Source organism: Myodes glareolus, chromosome 11 (genome assembly GCF_982192425.1).
Source record: "Myodes glareolus chromosome 11, mMyoGla1.1, whole genome shotgun sequence".
NCBI lineage: Eukaryota > Metazoa > Chordata > Mammalia > Rodentia > Cricetidae > Myodes > Myodes glareolus.
In genome coordinates this window covers 35,153,983-35,173,432 of record NC_142036.1, presented here as the reverse complement: position 1 = coordinate 35,173,432, position 19,450 = coordinate 35,153,983, and the positions used below count along the sequence as shown (strand labels likewise).

Genomic DNA, 19,450 nt, shown 5'->3' with positions numbered 1-19,450 from the left:
AGTGACCAGTGCCCCCCATGGCTGCACAGCCAAGGGGGAACAGGAAACTCATGGCTGAAGTCTAAGATCTGTAGGATCTTCCATCTAGAGGCCTGGATTACTGTTCTGTTCTCGCCTCTTCTCCCTTCCCTGGCCTGGGTCTCTCAGGGAAGAGTGGCAAGTTTGAACCTGGTAGGCTAGAGCTCAAGGTCAAGCTTCTCTGTCAGAGCTTGATGGCCACTCCGGAGAAGTCCACACAAAGGATCAAGAGCCAAGAGGCAGGGAGATACCAGATGTGGTGGGACTGAGTTGGTCCTGGCTTCAGAGGAATCACAGCTTGCTGCCCGGTGGTCTCAGAGGATAGTAGGGACTTTGCACTGGACAAGGTGGTGCTTGGAGGCAGAGTATATCTGGCTGCTGCTGCCTGGTTTTGTTCTCTTTGGGTCAGAGTTCACTATATGGTGGTGGCTCAACTTCCCCATGTATAGCGTGCATTTTTGGCTCCTGTGGCAACATATGGGGAATGTAAGAGTCTATGCCTCCAGTGTGGTACTTCATCTGAATCCAGAAGTAGCTGGGAGACCCCCATCATCAATTCTGGACAGCAGAATGGCTTACCCCAGTAGACTTGGCCACCACAGCAGCCTGGAGAAAGGTGAGGCTGAGGGCTTCCAAGGTGCCTAAGAGGTAGCCTACATAGGAACCGTAATGTAGATAAGAGCCCATGTTAGTAGTTAGTATACAATCTCACAGACACAGGAGGCTGGGGATGACCCAGCAGGTGCCTTGGGGCCTTTGGTTATCTGTGCTTATGGGGCTTCTTCAGGGTATTAGAATTCTGTCACAGAACACTACCCATTTGTTCCTTCACCACCCCAATCACTGAAGAAGCACTCGTTTTTGACATCCCCTGTTACTTGGCACATCTAGTGAAATTCTGTAGTTAGAGATGACTAAAATCTATCCTCTTCAAAGAGATAGGCAGATGGACAGACATGACATAATATGATTAGTGCTATCTGAGAATTCAGACGTGCCATGGCCATGCAGAAGTTGACTCAGTTCCATCTGGGGCCAGCTAAGAACAAATAGGGGGAAAAGCCACAGGTTTGAAATAGAAGTGGAAATTAGCTGGGTTCCGGGGACACAGGTGAGAGAAAAGGACTTTCTCAGACTGCAGCCTTGTCTTTTTAAGAACAGACCATGAGAATACAATGTACCTTTTGAGGGGCTTTGTTTGTTTCTTTTGCTTTTTGAGACAGGATTTCTCTGTGTAGCTTTGGAGCCTGTTCTGGAACTTGCTTTGTAGAACAGGCTAGCCTTGAACTGACAGAGATCCTCCTGCCTCTGCCTCCCCAGTGCTGGGATTAAAGGTGGGCACCATCACCGTCTGGCTTAAAATGTACCATTTTACTGAACTTTGGCCACACAGTCATGACAACATGTAAAACTACTGTTTACCACCCTAAAGTATATGTAACAGGAATCCCTAATTCTTATGTCCACATACGAACCTTGTCTTGTCTAATTCCATACTTGGACATGCTGATCATGAGAGAGAGAGAGAGAGGGAGAGAGAGAGAGAGAGAGAGAGAGAGAGAGAGAGAGAGAGAGAGAGCAGGATTTGGAGATATAGACAAGCCATAAGATGAGGGACGGATGAGGTAAACAGCAGGAGTGGTGAATACACGGACAGCTTCAGGATGTCTGTTTTGTACATGGCTTGGAAATTCAAATTCCAAGAGTTCTTTGGTAAGATCCCCCTCAAAACAACAGCATTGAAATGCCAAGTGCTCATAAAAAGTCTAGTGAATGAAAGCCTTCTGTCTTCTGACCTACAGATAATTCAGTTTGGAAGAACAAAGAGCTGGGAGGAATGCAGAACAAGAAGAGGTTGGAAAGACCAAGAATAAGACTGTGTGCTGCAGGTGGGGCCCAGAGGCCGGGTCCTGAAATGAAAGGATGCCAACTAAGCAAGTGAGATGAAACAACACAGCTTAATTTATGTTTTAGAAAGATCCCCCTGGAAGCAATGAGGAGGGAAGACGGGAGGGGCAAAGATAAGCAAGAAATACAGTCAAGAGACTAGCAGGACTGAGGGGGAGAATGTTTTTTACGGGGTATAGCATCAAGGCACAGGGACAAAGTCTGTTAGGGTTCATTTAGAATGAAGAAGTCATTATATAGTAGACAGATGAAAAAGAGCCTGGGAAGGGACCAAGTTGTATTATTTGCCAAGACAAGGACTTTAGGAGGAAGGGTGGCTGAGGGAGAGAGGGACATGGTGCGCTTAGGGGTGGATGCGTGGGTTTGATGGGGCTGTGTGACTGGGCTGTTCCCGGGGTCTGTTAAACCAGTCAGTCTAGAGCTAGAATACCGATGAGCGCTGCGAAAAGATGCTGAGGGGCCACGGGGAGCAAGAGTTTTGGATTGGGAGACGCAGAGTGACTAATATTTGGAGAAGTAGGAATTAAGTTTGGGATCTGGGGAAGGTTACTAATCATGGTTGGAGATGATAAGCAGCCGCTGGGGGAGTTTGCTTTGTCACCATCCTGAAGAAGTGGAGAAGCAAGAGCCCAGAGGAAACGCGGGCAAAAGAGATATGTATGTTGACTCCACTAGTGTCGATCATTCTGTAACACGGAGACAAGGAAGTTCTACCAGGCGCAGGCACAAGGGAGGAGAGGGAGCCAGAAGGAGGCTGAGGGGAGCACCGTAGAGGTGTCAGTGTGGGGTGTCCATCTTACCGGTCCTAAAGAAACCAACCCTTTGCACCTGTCCATAGTATGGCCTGTTGGTGCACCAATGGGTTTCACACGCAGCTACGTTCCTACGGACGCATCAGGAAGACTTCTCCAGGGTGGGCCACAGGCCAAATGTAGGGCCTGAAGCCTCCCCTGGAACCAGTTCTTGCTCTTTCCTCACACGAGAGGGTGAGCTGAATCTCTTAATTCAGGAAAAAGCACACATGCCTGCGACACCATTTCCAGTTTAAGGTGCTTTATGGCCTGCAACTGAGAAAACCCTTGGGACCTCTGATTCCCTGTAAAAGACTCAGCCCCAGAACAACCTGTGCAGTTCAAATCAAACCAGACGGAATCATTCCAGAGTGGCAGAGATGCGGTGGTTTCCACATTGACCCCGAGCTGACGATTCCTTCCATTTTCAGCAATGGGGGGGGGGGGTGTCTGCTTCCCTTTTCTGAGAATCCTGACCCCAGGCAAACAACCAAAAAACCAAAACAAGACAGCTACACACACACACACACACACACACACACACACACACAAGAACCACTGCAGGGGGCCTCAAAGCTGCAGCTGCAGAGGGGCCCCAGCCTGATTGTGACCTTATCCTTGTACACCAGGCTGTGTACACTCACACACACAAGACATCCCAAGTCCACATGTCTGCTGAAGGCAGGGGTGTCTCCAACTGCCGGGATAGATGAACTCAAACACCCGGGTCATGTCAACAGGGGCTGGCCAGGCTTCAGTAAAACAGGCTCTGGGTTTTTGATATGTGAAATGCACCAACATCCCTTCCTTTCTGGAAGCTGTTATGTACAGGGTGTGTATGGTATATGTGTCCCAACTACGGGACAAGAGAATTCTCATCATAAAGTGTGAGCGACTGACTACTTTCAAATGGTCACAGCTCACCTATTCCGATACGTCAAGCACATTTCCCTCTTTCACATTCATTTTTGAATTTGTCTATTTTTTATTAAAAAAAAAGGAATATATTCCTGCTAAAGATAATCTGGGCAATGTCTACAAACACACCCGTGGCATACTTACAAAGAGGCTGTTCTCAACCTGTGGGCCACGACCCCTTTGGGGGTTAAATGACCCTTTCTCAGGGCTTGCCTAAAATCATTATTGGAAAGCACAAATATTTACATTATTTTTCATAACAGGAAAACTTACAGTTATGAGGTAGCAATAAAAATAACTTTATGGTTGGGGGGGTCACCATGACATAAGGAACTGTATTATAAGGTCACAGCATTAGGAAGGTTGAGAACCACTGTTCCAAAGTGATGTGATTTATATTTATATAACTGTTTGCATGCATTTCAACTTCCCGGAGACTTGACTATTGTTCAAGGGAGGCGTTCCCTGTGGGGGCAGGATAGCCTGTCATCGCAGACAAATGAGACAGGATCCTCTGACCTTGTGCCTCTCTGTGCTAGCACCTTAGTGGCTGAGAATTATTTAGTCTATTGTTTTTTCCCCCAAGTTGGTGGAAATTTCCCACCATTCATGCCTATTCTTTTTACTTCCTCAAACTGGAAGACCAGAAAGAAAAAGTTTCAGCCCTGAAGGGTCTTTCCTATTAAATTCCTTACTTCGATATTTCTAATGTTTTCCTTTTCCAGCCCTCACATCACCCACGGCCATCTGGAAGCCGTTTCTCAGAATGCTCCAGTATCGATTTAGAAACAAACCGCGCCGTGGCATGTTCTTGGTCCCGCCACCGCTAATAGTAGTATTTCTTTGGGTAGACAGCTTCACTGACAGTAACTCTTGCAAAACAGAAAAACCACAGATTCAAAGCACAGAAACCATAAATGCAAACACAGCAGACATACTACTTAGAGCAGGAGGGGCAAGACGAGAGAGCTTGCATGCATCTCCAGCATCTGCAGAGAGTGAACATCTCAAGTGCTGGAGAGATGGCTCAGCGGGTAGCGAGCTCGCTGTGCAAGGAGGAGGACTACAGTTCAGATCCCCAGCGCCTGTATGAGTGCCAGAGAGACATAGTAGCACACCTGCAATACCAACAGAGGAGGCGGAGTCAGTGGGCTGGGGGTCAGGCAGGGGCAGTGAGGAACAAGCTAGCTAGACTAGCCAAATCGGTAATCTCTGGGCTCAAATAAGAGACTATAAGGGAAGGGGTGATTGAGGAGGATTCCCAAGGTGTTCGGATGCACGTGTCTATGTGCACCCACACACACAAGTGCCTTCACACATTGAGCATGTGTACACATACATACACACACAAAATAAATAGTAAAAGAAAAGACTAAGACTTAACTAGATTCAGAATAATATTTACAGATCAAAATGAAGTGGTTTCAAGCAACTACAACATCTGAATTTACAAAAGACGAGGAGCTCGTCTGTGACAAAACAAGGAGCATCTTCCTTCTTGGCCCAGAGTGGCAGAGAAAGCAAGCATAAGCTTAGTATCACAGACAGAAATGACCCCCCCCCACACACACACACTCCTTTTAATGCCTGTATTTTCTCTGAATGCCTCTGCACCTGTGATTCATGTAGCAATTGCCACAACACAGGCCAGACTTGATCTCTAGATGAAGTGTTTCAATTACAGAGAAACCTAAGCAACTGGCAAGTGTGTGAAATTTATTGCACTATCTCCCTGCTCTCCGCCTTTATGTTTAATTTAGGAAGCGGGGGCAGGGAGGAGGCAAAGAGTAGCAGTGAGGAGAACGGAGATTCTCCGTCCGGGGAGAATCGAAAGGGCTTTAAGGACGCGTGAACGGCCGCTGTTCCTCTAATGTGACCGCATGAGTGCTCACGGTGACAGCTGGAGGGACCACTTCAGAGCATTAGTGCGACAATCACTGAGCCCTCCCACCTTCCACAGGCTGCTACCACCAGTTACCAGCTGACAGGGATGGGGACTCGGTCTCAGAGGCTGGAGACTGAGGTCCCCAAGGACACACGGCTGCTGAGAGATCAGGTTGTAGCTGATGCTAGTTTATTGATTTTTAGGTCTATGGATGAACCCCCTCACCAGACACCGCAAACGACACCAACAGCCCAATAAAACGTCAACCCCCAAGTAGTCCATTTCTTACACTGGAAAGGGGAAGGAAAGCAAACTAGAGATTGAGAGCCAGATTGGCATTTCTGAAAGCCAGAACTCAAATGACCCTGGTTCACACCCAGAACTCCCTCCGTGACTCCTTTCACTTTTCCCAGCATTCCGTCCCTGTCCTAGTGACTGTTCCAGTGCTCTGAGGAGACACCATGACCACAGCAACTTGTAGAAGAGGCCATTTAACTGGGGGCTTGTGGATAGTTTCAGAAGGTTAGGTCATTCTCCTCACAGCAGGCAGGCATGGCAGGCAGGAAGGCAGGCAGGAGGCAGGCAGGAAGCAGGCAGGCAGGAGGCAGAAAACAGGCAGGAGGCAGGCAGGCATGGCAGGTAGGCAGGCAGAAGGCAGGAGGCAGGCAGGAGGCAGGAAGCAGGCAGGCAGGCATAGTGCTGAAGCAGTAGGTGAGAGCTACTGATCCACAGCCAGCAAGCAAAGTGGGGAAGACTGAGACTTGTGTGGACTTCTGAAACCTCAATACCCATTCCCAGTGACACACCTTCTCCAGCGAGGCCACATCTCCTCCAACAGGGCACACTTCCTAATACTTCCCAGACAGTTCCACTCCCTGGTGACTAAGCATTCAAATCTAAGAGCCTGGGGCGGGGGTGATATTCTCAATCAAACCATCACAGGTCCCATCAAGAAGCCCAAGACCATCATGTACCCATCTTCCAGCTTCAAATTCTTAACTGCTTCCATTCAAAGACCAGTTCGTGTCAATGTCTAGCAGCCTGTCAAACTTAACATCCAAACCTGGCCAATGACTTGCTCTCCTGAAAACTCCTGCAGCCCGCAGAAGGGTTCCCATCCAGGATGAAGGCAATAGGGACCTAAAGAGATGGCTTTGTGGCCAAAGTAAGTACCTGTTGAACAAGAATACAGATGTGAATCTGCATCCCCAACGCCCATGTGAAAAATCAAGGGCAAAACAGCACACACTTCTAACCCCAGTGCTGAGGGTCAGAGACAGCGGGACCCAGAGGGTCTCTGGTCAGCTACTCTACCTAAGATAGCAAGCTCCAGATTCAAAGCAAGACTCCACCTCACAAAATGAGGTAGTAAGACCAGTCAGACAGCAAAGACTAGACTCCTTGGGGGCAAGAAGGAGGAAGAGGAAGAGTCCTTATGGTTGGGTGGAAAGGGATGGGAGGGTAGAGATGGTAAAAGGAGAAGGAGGTGGATATGCTCAAAATAAATCGTATAAAATTCTCAAAGAATTAATAAAAAATAGTTTAAAGAATGAGGTAAAGTAATCTGATGTTCATTTCTGGTCTCGACACATGCCCTCTTGGGTGAGCACACATATGCACATATGAGTGAGTTCATGGAGGGGGGACCAACACTCTTCCAGGTTATCCAATCTTGGCTTCTCTTTTCCTCTTATCCTGTGTCTCTTATGTTCCTTTCCTGAAGGGGCAGTTTAGGAGGATGCCTCCTGGGATTGTTTACCGTGGCCAGCATCTCAGTGCACTTGGTAAGACGGCTGGTGCCTGGGACTCACCAGGAGACCTTTACAACAGGCGCGACTGTGAGAGCCATGCCTGCCATGGTACTGTCCAGCCCACGCCCAGAAGCAGTCACCTTCCACTTTATTTTCTGTGCTATTCGATGAGTCTTTCTTATCTCCCAAACATCAATCTCAAAGTGCTTTATGACTCTAAATTAAATAACTCATGTAATCCTCATAACTCTAGGAAGTTCCATAATTATCCCTTTATAGAGGTAAGGAAAATGAGGCCCACAGAGGTTAAATAACTTATTAGAAAATGCAAACCTGAATAGTCTATCTAGAAGCTTTTACCCGTCTCACCATATTCCAACCATGCAACATTGCAACGTTACCCCACACACACACTATAAATGTTCTTCCTGTAAGTAGAAACCAGAAACGCATATGTAATAAACTAGCCAGCACTCTTACTTGGCTTTCTTACAGCAAGGACCCACCTCTGCAAAGGACTTAGGCTTGATGGGTGCACAGGACAAAATGCAACCAAATGACAGAGGATCAAAACCCCTGGCTTTGTGTCCTGTGGCCACTGGTGAGACCACCCAAGCCACCCAGATTAGAGGCTAACATGTGACATTAAATGACTCTGATTCTTTGGAACTGTACTTCTAAGGCCTGCTCAGGCAGGAGGAACTTAAAACCCACCAATGGCAAAGCATGTGAACACTAGGGCCCTGAGAATGATGGGGGGCACTGATAGGGGAGTCCCTAAACTCTCTGATGGGGGCTGGCAAGCTGCTACAGCCAGCACTGCCCACTCGTGTCAAAGGGACTGAAGAGTGAGTGGCTGTCAGACGTGCAGAACAGATTGCCCCCTTCTTAAATGGCCTCTTTTATAAAGGTTAGTTTGTAACAGAAGGATTAAGGTAAGTGGAAATAGGAAAATAGATTGCCCCTTTCTCAAATAGCCTCTTTTCTAAAGGTTAGTTTGTAACAAACATTCGGGGGGGGGGGGGAGTGGAGAGAGGGAAAAAGAGAGAGAGAACTGTGCTTCGACCACACCGGGAAAATAAGGGCGATTTTCTCCCACGGGGCTCTCTGTGGGTGTGCCGGCAGTGGACATCCAGTCCACCGATGCTGTGGAGGGCTTTCCCTTATGTTCCCAGAAACCACAGTGGTGATTAAGTGTACAGTTTCCAAACCTAAGGGATTAGAGGAGGGGGATTCAAAGCCCAGCTCCTCTCTAACCTCAGACCCTGTCTCAGCTGCAGAAGGAGACATGCACAGACTCCAGGGGCAGAAAAGATAAAACACGGCAGTGTGGAGACCTGGCACATAGAAAACCTCAGTGAGTGAGGGTTATTGGCAGGGATTTCGATCATTTCAATAACAATGTAAATTTTCTGCACTCTTCAGCTGTTTTTCATGTGAACAGGGAAACGCAGACCCGAGTTAAAAATGAGTGTTTTATGTTTGGCAAGAGTGGAGAGATAAGAACTTGAGCTTCGGTTCTGACACCTCTGGGTTCATAAAAACAGTTACTATGTAAACCGTGCACCACCTAACCCTGGGTCTGGCTAGCCTCAGCCCACCCACTTAATCAAAGCATCATAATAGGTCTCCCCTCCCAAAGTGCCAATCAAGAAAGATAGACAGACAGACTCAGTTCTTAAGCAAACGATGAAATCAAATCTGTTTCTAAATAAAGCGTCTCACTTTTTTTTTTTAAAGCAGTTACAGGCCTGGGGAAATGACTCAGTGGATAACAGTAGCTGTCATGCAAGCGTGAAGACCCGAGTTCAAGTCCCCAGAACCCATGTAAAGGCCTGATGCAAAGTCCAAGTGTCTATTATAAACTCAGCATGGGGAGATGGGGGGGCGCGGGTGGCGAATCCTTGAAACCTTGAAGGGTATCTAGTCTGGCATATGCCAGAGCAAAGCAACTAAGAGACCCGGTATCTAAAACCATGTTAAGGTGAGGACTGGCACGTGAGGCTGCCCTTTGACCTTCACACTCATGCTATGGCACACATGTACCCACATTTACACACAGTGACACATCAAGAAGAGAGGGAGGAGGGAGAAGAGGAGGAAGTAGGAGAGGAGGAGGAGGGGAGGGAATTGCAACTGGCACCCTCTCCCACGTGCCAATTCCCAAATAACCACTCTGAGGCTAAATATTAATGACAAACTGTTTAGTCAATGGCTCAGGCTTCTTACTGGCTAGCGCTACATATAAATGAACCCATTTCTAATGATCTGTGTATCACCACGTGCCCTGTGGCTTACCAGTAATGCTCTGGCATCTTATCCCTCCAGCAGCTGCTGGCATCTCTCTCGACGTTGCCTTCTTTCCCCCTGTATTCAGTTTGGCTTTCCCGCCTAGCTATATTCCGCCGCAAAGCAGCTTTATTCACCAACCAATAAAAGCAACCCATATTCACAGCATACAGAAGGACGTCCCACGTCACGGAGGAGCAGCAGCAAGAGCAATTCCATACCTTGCAAAGGCAGGCAATAGAGGGCTGTATCAAGTTGGTAATGGCTTGGTGTCTCCCTCCCAAGTACAAGCAGATTGAAAGAAACTGACAGACCCACAACCTGCTGACATTTGGTGACCTGTCACCAGACCCTGGCTGACATTTGGTAGAAAGAACTCAATGCCATTTTATTCAGACAGCATATTTGCACAGGCCCAAAGCACAAAAAAAAAAAAAAGGTACTTTCTTTCAATAAAAGCCATGGTGAAGCCTGAGAGAAAAGGGTGCAATTATTTAAATTTAAAACTAATGAGGAGTTTTAGACATTGACAGTCGAAGACCTCTGTGGTGTATAATGCTAGCTGGAAAATCCCCGCTAGATGGCAAGGCCCAAAGTCCTTAGTGTCACAGTCCTTGTGATGATCTGGGAAGCCACTTAAGCTGGGCACCAGCTATAATGTGGGAGAGGTGAGGGTCGGCTGACATGGAAGTGCCAAGGGATTCCTGAATGACTGTGAACCTCCCACTTGACCTTTAAGTCATTTCAGAAGTAGAGAGGCTGACAATCGGCCTGATGACAGCATGTATGGTAGGGTTAGGCTTTATTTATAAAGAGGTTAGCCAGCCTCAGCTCCCAAGTGCTTTCCTATTAATAAAACGAGCATGTTAAGAAGGTCACATCAGAGTTCCGCGCTATTCATCTACTAATGAATAATACTCAGTGGTTAGGAGGCTATGCAAATTTTTAGGTGCATGAGCATTTATATGAGATGGGCAGAGGGCAGCTAAGCAAGGAAGAGAAGCCATCAGCTTCAGCCTCTCTGCTTTCTGTGGACTCTCATCCCAACGAAGCATATTGTCAGGGAGCCTGACGTGAGTCACCAAGGCTGAACCACAGTTCACAGAGGTTCGTTACCTACGAAACCAGTGCTTTGGCCCCATGAAATCTTACTGCTACAGCTTTCCCAGGGCACCTGCTCCTTTGCAGACCTACACAGCCAGGGCTCTGAATTCCTAGCATTCGGGACCCTCTTAGATATTTGCCCACTGACTGTTGGCGGTCTCACCATTGACTGGTATTAATTTATGCAAATATTATGCCCCCTCTCTCCTAGAACAGAGGCTGTCGGATGACACAGATTCCCCACAAGTTCCTCTAGAGTTTTATACCCAGAAGGATGGTCAATATCATCATGTGAGCCACCTTCCAAAGGCTATGCTGGACCATCACCAACATCTGAATCATTGAGCATCATCTTCTGATCAAACACATACCTGCTAAGTGTGGTAATCTATCAAATCTCAGGTCTTTTCAAGGGCCACTCTATGTTTTAGTTTTGGCTCACTATATTTCCTATTTTATATAAACAATATACACTGCTTCTAAAATTCTCTACGCATATCCCATTAAGATATTTTATGCTCCTCGCCTTGAAGCACATCTTCTAGGTTGCTAGTCAGTACTCAGAACTTTGGGCCCAAAATGATTTCATGTGCTCACATGCTGCTATTAGGGTGTTGTGGAATATTAGTTGAAGATGAGTTACATCTGTTTATGCTGTGGGACGTTTGTTTAATGATGCAAAGATGTGCTGCATTCTTTTATGTTGTGTTTGTTTAACTCTGTGGAGCTGTGTTACTTTTTCTGTCTAAAACACCTGATTGGGCTAATAATGATCTGAACGGCTAATAGCTAGGCAGGAGAGGGATAGGCGGGGCTGCCAGGCAGAGAGAATAAATAGGAGAAGAATGTGGGAGGGGAAATGAAAACAAAAGAAGAGGAGGACTCCAGGGACCAGTCACCCAGTTATACAGCAAGCCCAGAGTAAGAAGTAAAGTAAGGTATACAAAAAGACAAAAGCCCAGAGGCAAAAGGTAAAGGGATAATTTATATTAAGAAAAACTGGATAGAAACAAGCCAAGCTAAGGCTAAGAATTCATAAGAAAGAATAATTCTCCATGTGTTTAGTTGGGAGCTGGGTGGCAGGCCCCCCAAGACAAAAGAATAAAAACAAACAAACAAAAAAATCAAACATTAGGGTGGGCACACAACAGCTATCTGGCTCCTAGATAGAGGTCACCCTTTTGTTATGTCTGAAATTGAGAAAAAGAAAGAAAAGGAACTCTTGTTTCATTTCCTGTACAAACCAACATGTTTTCTCTTTAACAACCATTTTTCAAACACTCTGTCATTGCAAGAGTGATGAGTCAGCGTTGAGGGAATTGCTGGGACTTGTTCCTCCTATTACAACAAGCCAAAGAGTTTGGGGTTGGTTGTTCTTGGATTCTCAGAGGATTATTTATCTTGGGGTAAAGATGGGCTGCAATTTGCAATGACCACACCATACAGATGTTTAGTCATGAAGGTGACCTCAAATGATACAAGCAATTTCTTGGTCTGACTCTCGTAAAATTCAGCCAAAAGTCCACCCAGTGGGCAAGCTTCAGGAGAAGTCAGACTGGAATGACAAAGGAGTGAGAGGGGCTAAGATTGGAACATGTGGACAGGCCAGGAAGAGAGGTCTGGAGCCGGATGAGAGGGTGTGTGCTCAATGGCAGGATGGAGAGGCTGGGCAGAATTACAAAGGGGTGGGACAAAGCAACCCTTGTATGCTTTTAGACTCTCCAACTCTGAGCTGCTTTGCATTTTCTCACTAAGAGAATTGCATGTGACATTTAATCTAAACCTAGCTGGGCAGGGTAGTACACACCTGCACCCTTGGTACTTAAGAGGTTGAGGCAGGAGGATTACCGAGAGTTCTAGGCCAACCAGGGCTACATAATAAGGCTCTGTTAAAAAAAAAAAATCAAGCAAGCAAGTAAGCTGTTTATAAGAACTGGAGGGTCAAGGACTCCTACACACCCTGATGCTCGTGGCCTGGGGCAGCCTACTGCAGAACAAATGCCTCAAGAATGCTAGAATTTTCCATAGTCCCTCCCTTTCAGGTCTTTCTCGCAACTACATCTTAATTTCCGCCTTTAGCAGTTTTCAATGTGAGACCTCTGGGCCAGCAGCATCAGCATCTTCAGAACACTAGGTACAAAAGTTTACTCTCAGGCCTGACCCTGGACTGACCGACTCAGAAACTCTGGGGTGGAGCTGGGGGAGCAAGTTGTTGACTGGAGTCTTCCAAGCGGGTGTTGATGCCCTTAAAGTTTGAGAACCATGTTTTTAGACGATATTAGAAGATAATGTGAACATAGACGAGCATGAGCATTGTAGGAAGACTCATGAAAAAGACAAGCCCCTCAAATATCAGATGAAGAATTTTCTAGACTTGCTATTTTCAGACATATGAAGGGGATTTGAGGCTATTGGATGAGCTCAGGACCTCACCATCTCCTGCTTTTAATCTCACCAATTTCGAACTTCTCTCCACAATGCTACTGGAGATTTGTGTTTGACCTGAAGAACTCTGACCTTGTTAAACCCCAACTTAAAGCCCTCCATTGGGAGCTGGGGAGACAGACCATGAGGGAATAGTCTTGCTTGCTCCACAAGCATGAGGACCAGAGTTCAAATGTCCAGCACCCATGTAAAAAGACTCATGAACCTGTAATCCTCAGCGATGTGCGGAACAGAGACCGGGGAATTGTAGGGGCCTGCAGACCACCAGCCTCACTCCAGGTACAATGAGAGACCCTGTCTCAAGAGAATGAGGAAGAGAGTAGATCCATACCCCAAATCCTCCTTTGGCTTCTGGGTGCACAAACAGGTGCACACACACACACACACACACACATATTCGCACACACACATAGTCACACACACACACACACACCTGCCTTCAGTGATTGTATTCTGCCTATAAGATACAGTCTCAAGTGCCTGGTCTACAACCCCAAATCCTTTATTATCTACCTCTGGTAACCTCCCTGACCTTGTTTTCTCCCACCACTTCCAATCTCCACAGCCAGGTCTCCCCATCGGCAGGAAGCTTATACTGTCTCTGACATCATGTTTGACCATGTCACTGACCTTGGCCAACAGCATGGAGCTGTAGGGACAGCCCAGTCACTGCTCACATCCCTAGCAAACTTTAAATGTTTAAATCATCCTACGTCTTTCCCCTGCCATAAATGAAGTCAGTATTGTCTTTGGGCAAGGCTGGTTTGTTTTTAAGGTATGGAGGACTCTAAAACAAGACACATGAGGATTCACCTAGATCCACAGTATCGACGAGCAAGGTGTTGGAGCGACCACAGAGCAATGTGATTTGGGATGATTTGTCATTTAGCCCAAGCTGACTCCGGCAACACTAGTCATCTTTCCATCCTGTTTGCAGTGGCTTCTCTCCTCTCTTCTGCCTTGCTGTCAATGACTCCGGCTGCTCATTCTATCCTGAGCTCAAGCGGTGAACTCTCAACCTGGCCTTTATCTCTAAAGGGTCACTCTCACTTTTAGAACCTCCTGCAGAGGCCACAGACCTGTAACTCTGTCCTGGGAGCTGTGTCATGGGCTCCCCACCTGACAGCATCGTTATTATTCTTTTATCATACCATCTCTTCACTATTTAACAAAATCATTATCACTCGTGAGGAGACCGGCTCAGAGAACCAAAGCAGGGTGGCCAAGTTTCCCAGCCACAGTTAGAGCCAGGGCTCTCACCGGGTGGGAGTCGGGCTTTGAATGAAGCAATCTGCCCTGTGCCACATACCTCTGTCCCTCCCCAGCTGCAAGCTTTCCAATCCTCCCACTCTGCTGGGAAGGAAAAGCTACGACAACAGACGAAATCCACACTAATCTCACACTTGCACGATTTGCAGCCAAGAAGACACCCTGGGCCTGAGAAGACACACTTTTCCTAGATGGTGTATTCATCCTAAGGTAGACAAGGCACTGGGAACCTCAGGAAAATGGCTAGTTTGCCTGACCTTTCCCCTCCCGGGTCCAGGCTGCAGGGGTGGGGTGGGATGCCGAGATAGGCAGATGGCCTGTGAGAACACAGAGGTCTTTAGGGTTTGTTCCAGAGGAGGAGGCAGGAGAAGGTTCACGACTCCAGCAAGAGATACATGTGATATCTTAGGTTTAGTAACACAAATAAGCATGTAGTCAAGTGTCTATTTGTGTCTCAGACTAAACAGCAAAGGGGCGAGGATCCGACGGCAAAGGTCTGAACTAGAGCACCTGAGTCAGGCATCCCATCAGTTACATAGAGTCAGAAACACAAATTTCGGTTTTCTGTCGGCTGCTGGCATTCTGTCATACGGTTGAGAATTTCCTTTGTGTCTCTGTTTTTCTCTCTCACCTTTAAGAAGAATAAAAATCATAAAACACTAAAAATAATTCCTCCATTACTCCGATCAACCATACAAATAGGGAAAGACAGAGAATTCAACAAAGTACCATGATATTCTTTCTGAAAAACATTCACAGGGTTACAAAGCATTGATTACTAATTCAGATTCATTTACCACTGCCATCCTTTCCCATAGGATATATTTATTACCTTTAAACGAGACCATCAGTAATACTGACATTTTTCTCCTCAGAGAGTAGAAAGCTGCTAAATGCTCCAAATGACTGTTGGGCCTGTTTGGACAGGTCTGATTTACTCTTAAAACAACCATCCACTTCACAATAAATAGTAAGAGCCAGCGTCTACCGAATGCTTGGTGCTATGCTTGATATTTTTCAGATCCTGGCTCGTACAATCTTTCAAACACCGAGTGCAATCAGTGTCATCACTTTATAGATAAGGAGAGCAAAATAGGCGCAGAAAGTCTGGAGGAGACAGGGTGGAAGGCAAGCAGCCGCAGTAGCTGCACAGAACCAGAGTTAATGATTCACTTACAGCCCTCAGGCAGCTCCTTTCCACAGAGTCTGTGTGGGAACACACACACACACACACACACACACACACACACACACACACGCCAACTCTTCATCTCATGGAGAGGTCAGTGTCCAGCAAATATCTCCCCCTTCCTCTGCCCCGGCCCTCTTCAATCTTCAACTCTCCATCCCAACGAGAGGCGGTGACCTGCAAATTGCTTGGCAACGCGCGCAGGAAACTCCATCCAAAGCCCGGGGTCCAGGCGGCCCCTGGGCGCTGTCCAGCGGGCAGAGCGCCTGAGAGGCCAGGCTGGGGTCCTGTCTCAGAACACCCCGAAGCTGGGGCGCAACGCCAGGGCCGGGATTTCGAGCGGGGGTGGGGCAAGGCACTGTCTCCAAGGACACCTGTTGTCGCCTCCCCACTCAGGACAGCGAAGCTGCCCTGGCCGACTTGGATCTCAGGGGAAGGCATTGGCTGGCAAGAAGTGCTGGGGTGAGTATGGGGGTCACGGGAGACTCCCCACGAACACCCCGCGGAGGCCGCCTCCCTTCGTCCCTCCTCACCGGCCCCCTGAGACTGGTGGCACGGGGTGGCGTTCGCCGTTGGCTCCGTGCGCGGTGCTCGGAGCCGCACGGCGCTAGGACCTCGCGGCCGGCGCCCCCCCCCTCCGTCCACCTGCGGCGCCTAGGTCGCTCCCCGCCGCGGGTTGTACTCACCAGTGTCGGGGTGAGCAGAGTCCCGGCGTCGGCGCTGAGGTCCGCGCCACCACCAGCTCCCCAGCCCAGCCTCCGTCCCGCCGCCGCTCTAGCAGTGCTGCCTCCGGGTCGCCGCGCCACCACTGCCCGCTCGCGACTCTGGGCTCGCTGGGCGCCCGCCGGCTCTGGGCGCAGCTCCCGCCGCTCCTGATTGGTCATAGCGTGTGCGAGAGCCGCGCTCTGATTGGACAGAAGGAGTGGAATGGGCGGGGTCACTCCTGGAGCTTTGCTGCCCTGGTCTTGGTCCCCACCTCACCTGGGGCCAGCAGGACTTTGAAACAGGCTCAGATCCCCTCTGCCCCCAATGGGATCGGCCGAGCTAGCAGCTGCGGGTAGGAACAGTGTCGCAGGAGTGGCAGGAACTTGGGATCGTTATGGAATCCAGCTACTGTCACTGAGTGCGGATGGTTGTAAACCTCCACCATGCTGGGAAAGGTGCTCCCCTGGATTCTCTCATGCAAGCCACTTTGACTTTACATTTATTTTTCTGTACTTTTTACTGTAGGGTGTAGGGCTTAGGACTGACGTCTGTAAACAGTAGGTGCCAAACAGCGTTTGTGAACTCAAATTGTTTGTGAACGCCACACACAATCTGTGTATGGTCCCTACCTACCAGAACTAACAAAAAGGAAGCGATTTGTGGGAGAGCCCAATACCGTCAATATATTAAGAACTCTGTGCTAGGTACTGTCCAAGAAAGGAGAAAGATGGGTTGAGGTCACCGACAAAGAACTTAATACCTAGTTGGAGAGATGAGGCTGATTCATAACATAATAATTACCCTAATACTAACAAGGTGCATATTACTTGGCAGGCATTATTCCAAGAACTTTATACACACTTTTATAATCCAGAAATTCAGGAAAAGTCTGCCATAAAGACATTTATATGTGCGTGAGCCTCAGGGATAGAGCACAGACGTTCTGAAGAGGCCACAATGTCATTGGAAAGACAGGAGCAGGGCCCTAATCTCTGGGGAGAAGAGGGGACCATAACTGTTCCCATCATGCATCTCTTTCCTCGTAGCTCTTTAACCCTCTCAACCTACCTCTTCTGGATCTTCCTAAAAAAAATAAAAGCAGGCTGTGTAAATCCACATACCACTCTTACAAACGCTCTGCCACCCAGACAGGCAGTGGGATAAAAGCAGCTCCATGTTCTGCCGTTTATATTAATGAACAAGTAAACAACACACCATATGTGACCATTTTTTCTACAATCTTTTCTCTCTTTCTGTGCTTTTGGGCTCACAGAATCCTTGAGAAGTGTGGCTGGTAGAAAAGTGCTTGAAAGATACCAGTTGGGGGACTGGAGAGATGGCTCAGTGGTTAAGAGCATTGCATACATAACAAATAAATAAATATTTTAAAAAAATACCAGTTGGGATCCAAGTGGACCTATACTAAACAGTGATTGCATCTATTCCAGGTCAAAGTTAGGAATGCCCGTGGGAGAAAAACCATCTCCATTTTCTGTCGCTTATATTAATGAACCTTTATACTGGAAAAGCAGACTGGACGTGGGTTGAGCCTCACTTGGGTGGAAAATGGAGTAAAACAGGACAGAGGCAAGGTGAAGAAATCCTATCAGGGGCACTCCTCTTCAAGCCTTGGAGACACACACACGCATGTGTGTATACACACACACCCTTACACACGTACATGCTTGTGACTCCTGGCCGATCACTTTTCTTGGCTGTGGCCTTTGCCAAAACAGAAGTCCAGTTTAACTGCGCCTACGCTCACTTCAAAGGAGAGACGCTTGCTTCTTCCAGAGTTGGAGGCTGACCCAAGATGACGTGTCAAATTGCTCACTTCTGGCTGCAGTGAGCAAACTTCAGCCCACAAATACGAGGAAAGAATGAAGACCACGAAGTCTACTTGTCGTGTGGGCGAGGTCACTTACACATAGTTCTATACCCTGCCTCATCTAGGAAAAATGCTTTGCTTGGCTTTCACATTTCTTCTTTCCTGAATGGCACATAGCACTCAAGAGTGAACTGAAATATCCTTCCAGTGTGAGGCCTTCACCAAGTCTCTCAGGCACACAGGAACAGTGCTCCATCCATCTGTCACGAGTCTTTTTCCACTAGATTTCATTGGTGCACAGTCCCATTGTCTAGCTTACGATCAGAACACGGTAGGCACTCCGTAAACTGAATGAGACTAAAATTTCCAACAGGTTAATAAAATGCTAACCACATACTTATCCTAAATTTCAACAGGGTACCCTCCAGTTCCTGAATGAGTGGATATTGCCTTAAATGTCACATCCATTCAACCCAACTGTAAACGAGTAGTTCCTGTATGCTGGATGTTGTTAAGTAAAGAAAAAAAATGATAGCCTTATTGTATGGACACAAGGTGAAGTGGGATTAAATACCCGATTTACAGAACAATGTTTCTTTGAAAAACTAAGTTAAGAATTGCAGCACAATATAGTAATTCCACTTAAATTGTCAAGAAGACTGGCGTGGCATGGTGGTGCATGTTTTTGCATCCCACTACTTTGGAGACAGAGGCAGTTGGACCTCTGAGTTTGAGGCCAGCTTGCCTAGCAAGTTCCAAGCCAGCCAGAAGTACATTTGGACTCTGGGTCAAAAAAGAAAAAAAATAAATAAAAAAGAAAAGAAAACGGAAAACATACATCTGCATAAAAATTTATTCAAGAGTATCATAGTATTGTTATAGATCATGGCTGAAAAGTACAAAACCAAGAAGCTCATCAATTGCTCATAAAGAACATTGCAAATACCCAGTGTGATGGACTGTTTTTCAGCTACAAATGTTACGCAAGGTGAAAGAAGTCAGAAGCCAAAGGCCACATAGCGTATAATTCCATTTCTATACAATATCTACAATAGGCGAATCTGTAGAGACATTGCAGAGAGCTGGTTACTGGGAGACAGGGAAGTGAGGAGTAATTACTTCATGGTGGCCAGGTCTCCTTTAAAGTAAAATAAAACAAAACAAAACAAAAACTTGGAAATAGAGAACAAATGTCTGCTGATTTGGGAGAGCAAATCTATTACTATTGTACAGTGTGCATTCTGAGAGGGCAGAAAGCGCTCTGGGGAAAGCACTCATTCCATCCTATATGAAGGACCTCAGCCTATGCAAGTGGAGACTGTGCTTTTGTTTCCCAGCCACCCTGACCCA

The 19,450-nt window shown here is 47.2% G+C and overlaps 1 protein-coding gene across 1 annotated transcript in view; it reads right to left on the bottom strand.

Annotated features, from left to right (window-relative positions):
* The window catches only part of Ston2 (stonin 2), a 154,903-nt gene extending 138,512 nt beyond the window's left edge, over positions 1–16,391 (bottom strand). Inside the window, exon 1 of the mRNA XM_048449362.3 lies at positions 16,254–16,391. The gene's annotated coding sequence lies outside the window, so the exon portion shown is untranslated. The remainder of the gene's footprint in view (positions 1–16,253) is intronic.
* Positions 16,392–19,450: the final 3,059 nt, after the last annotated feature.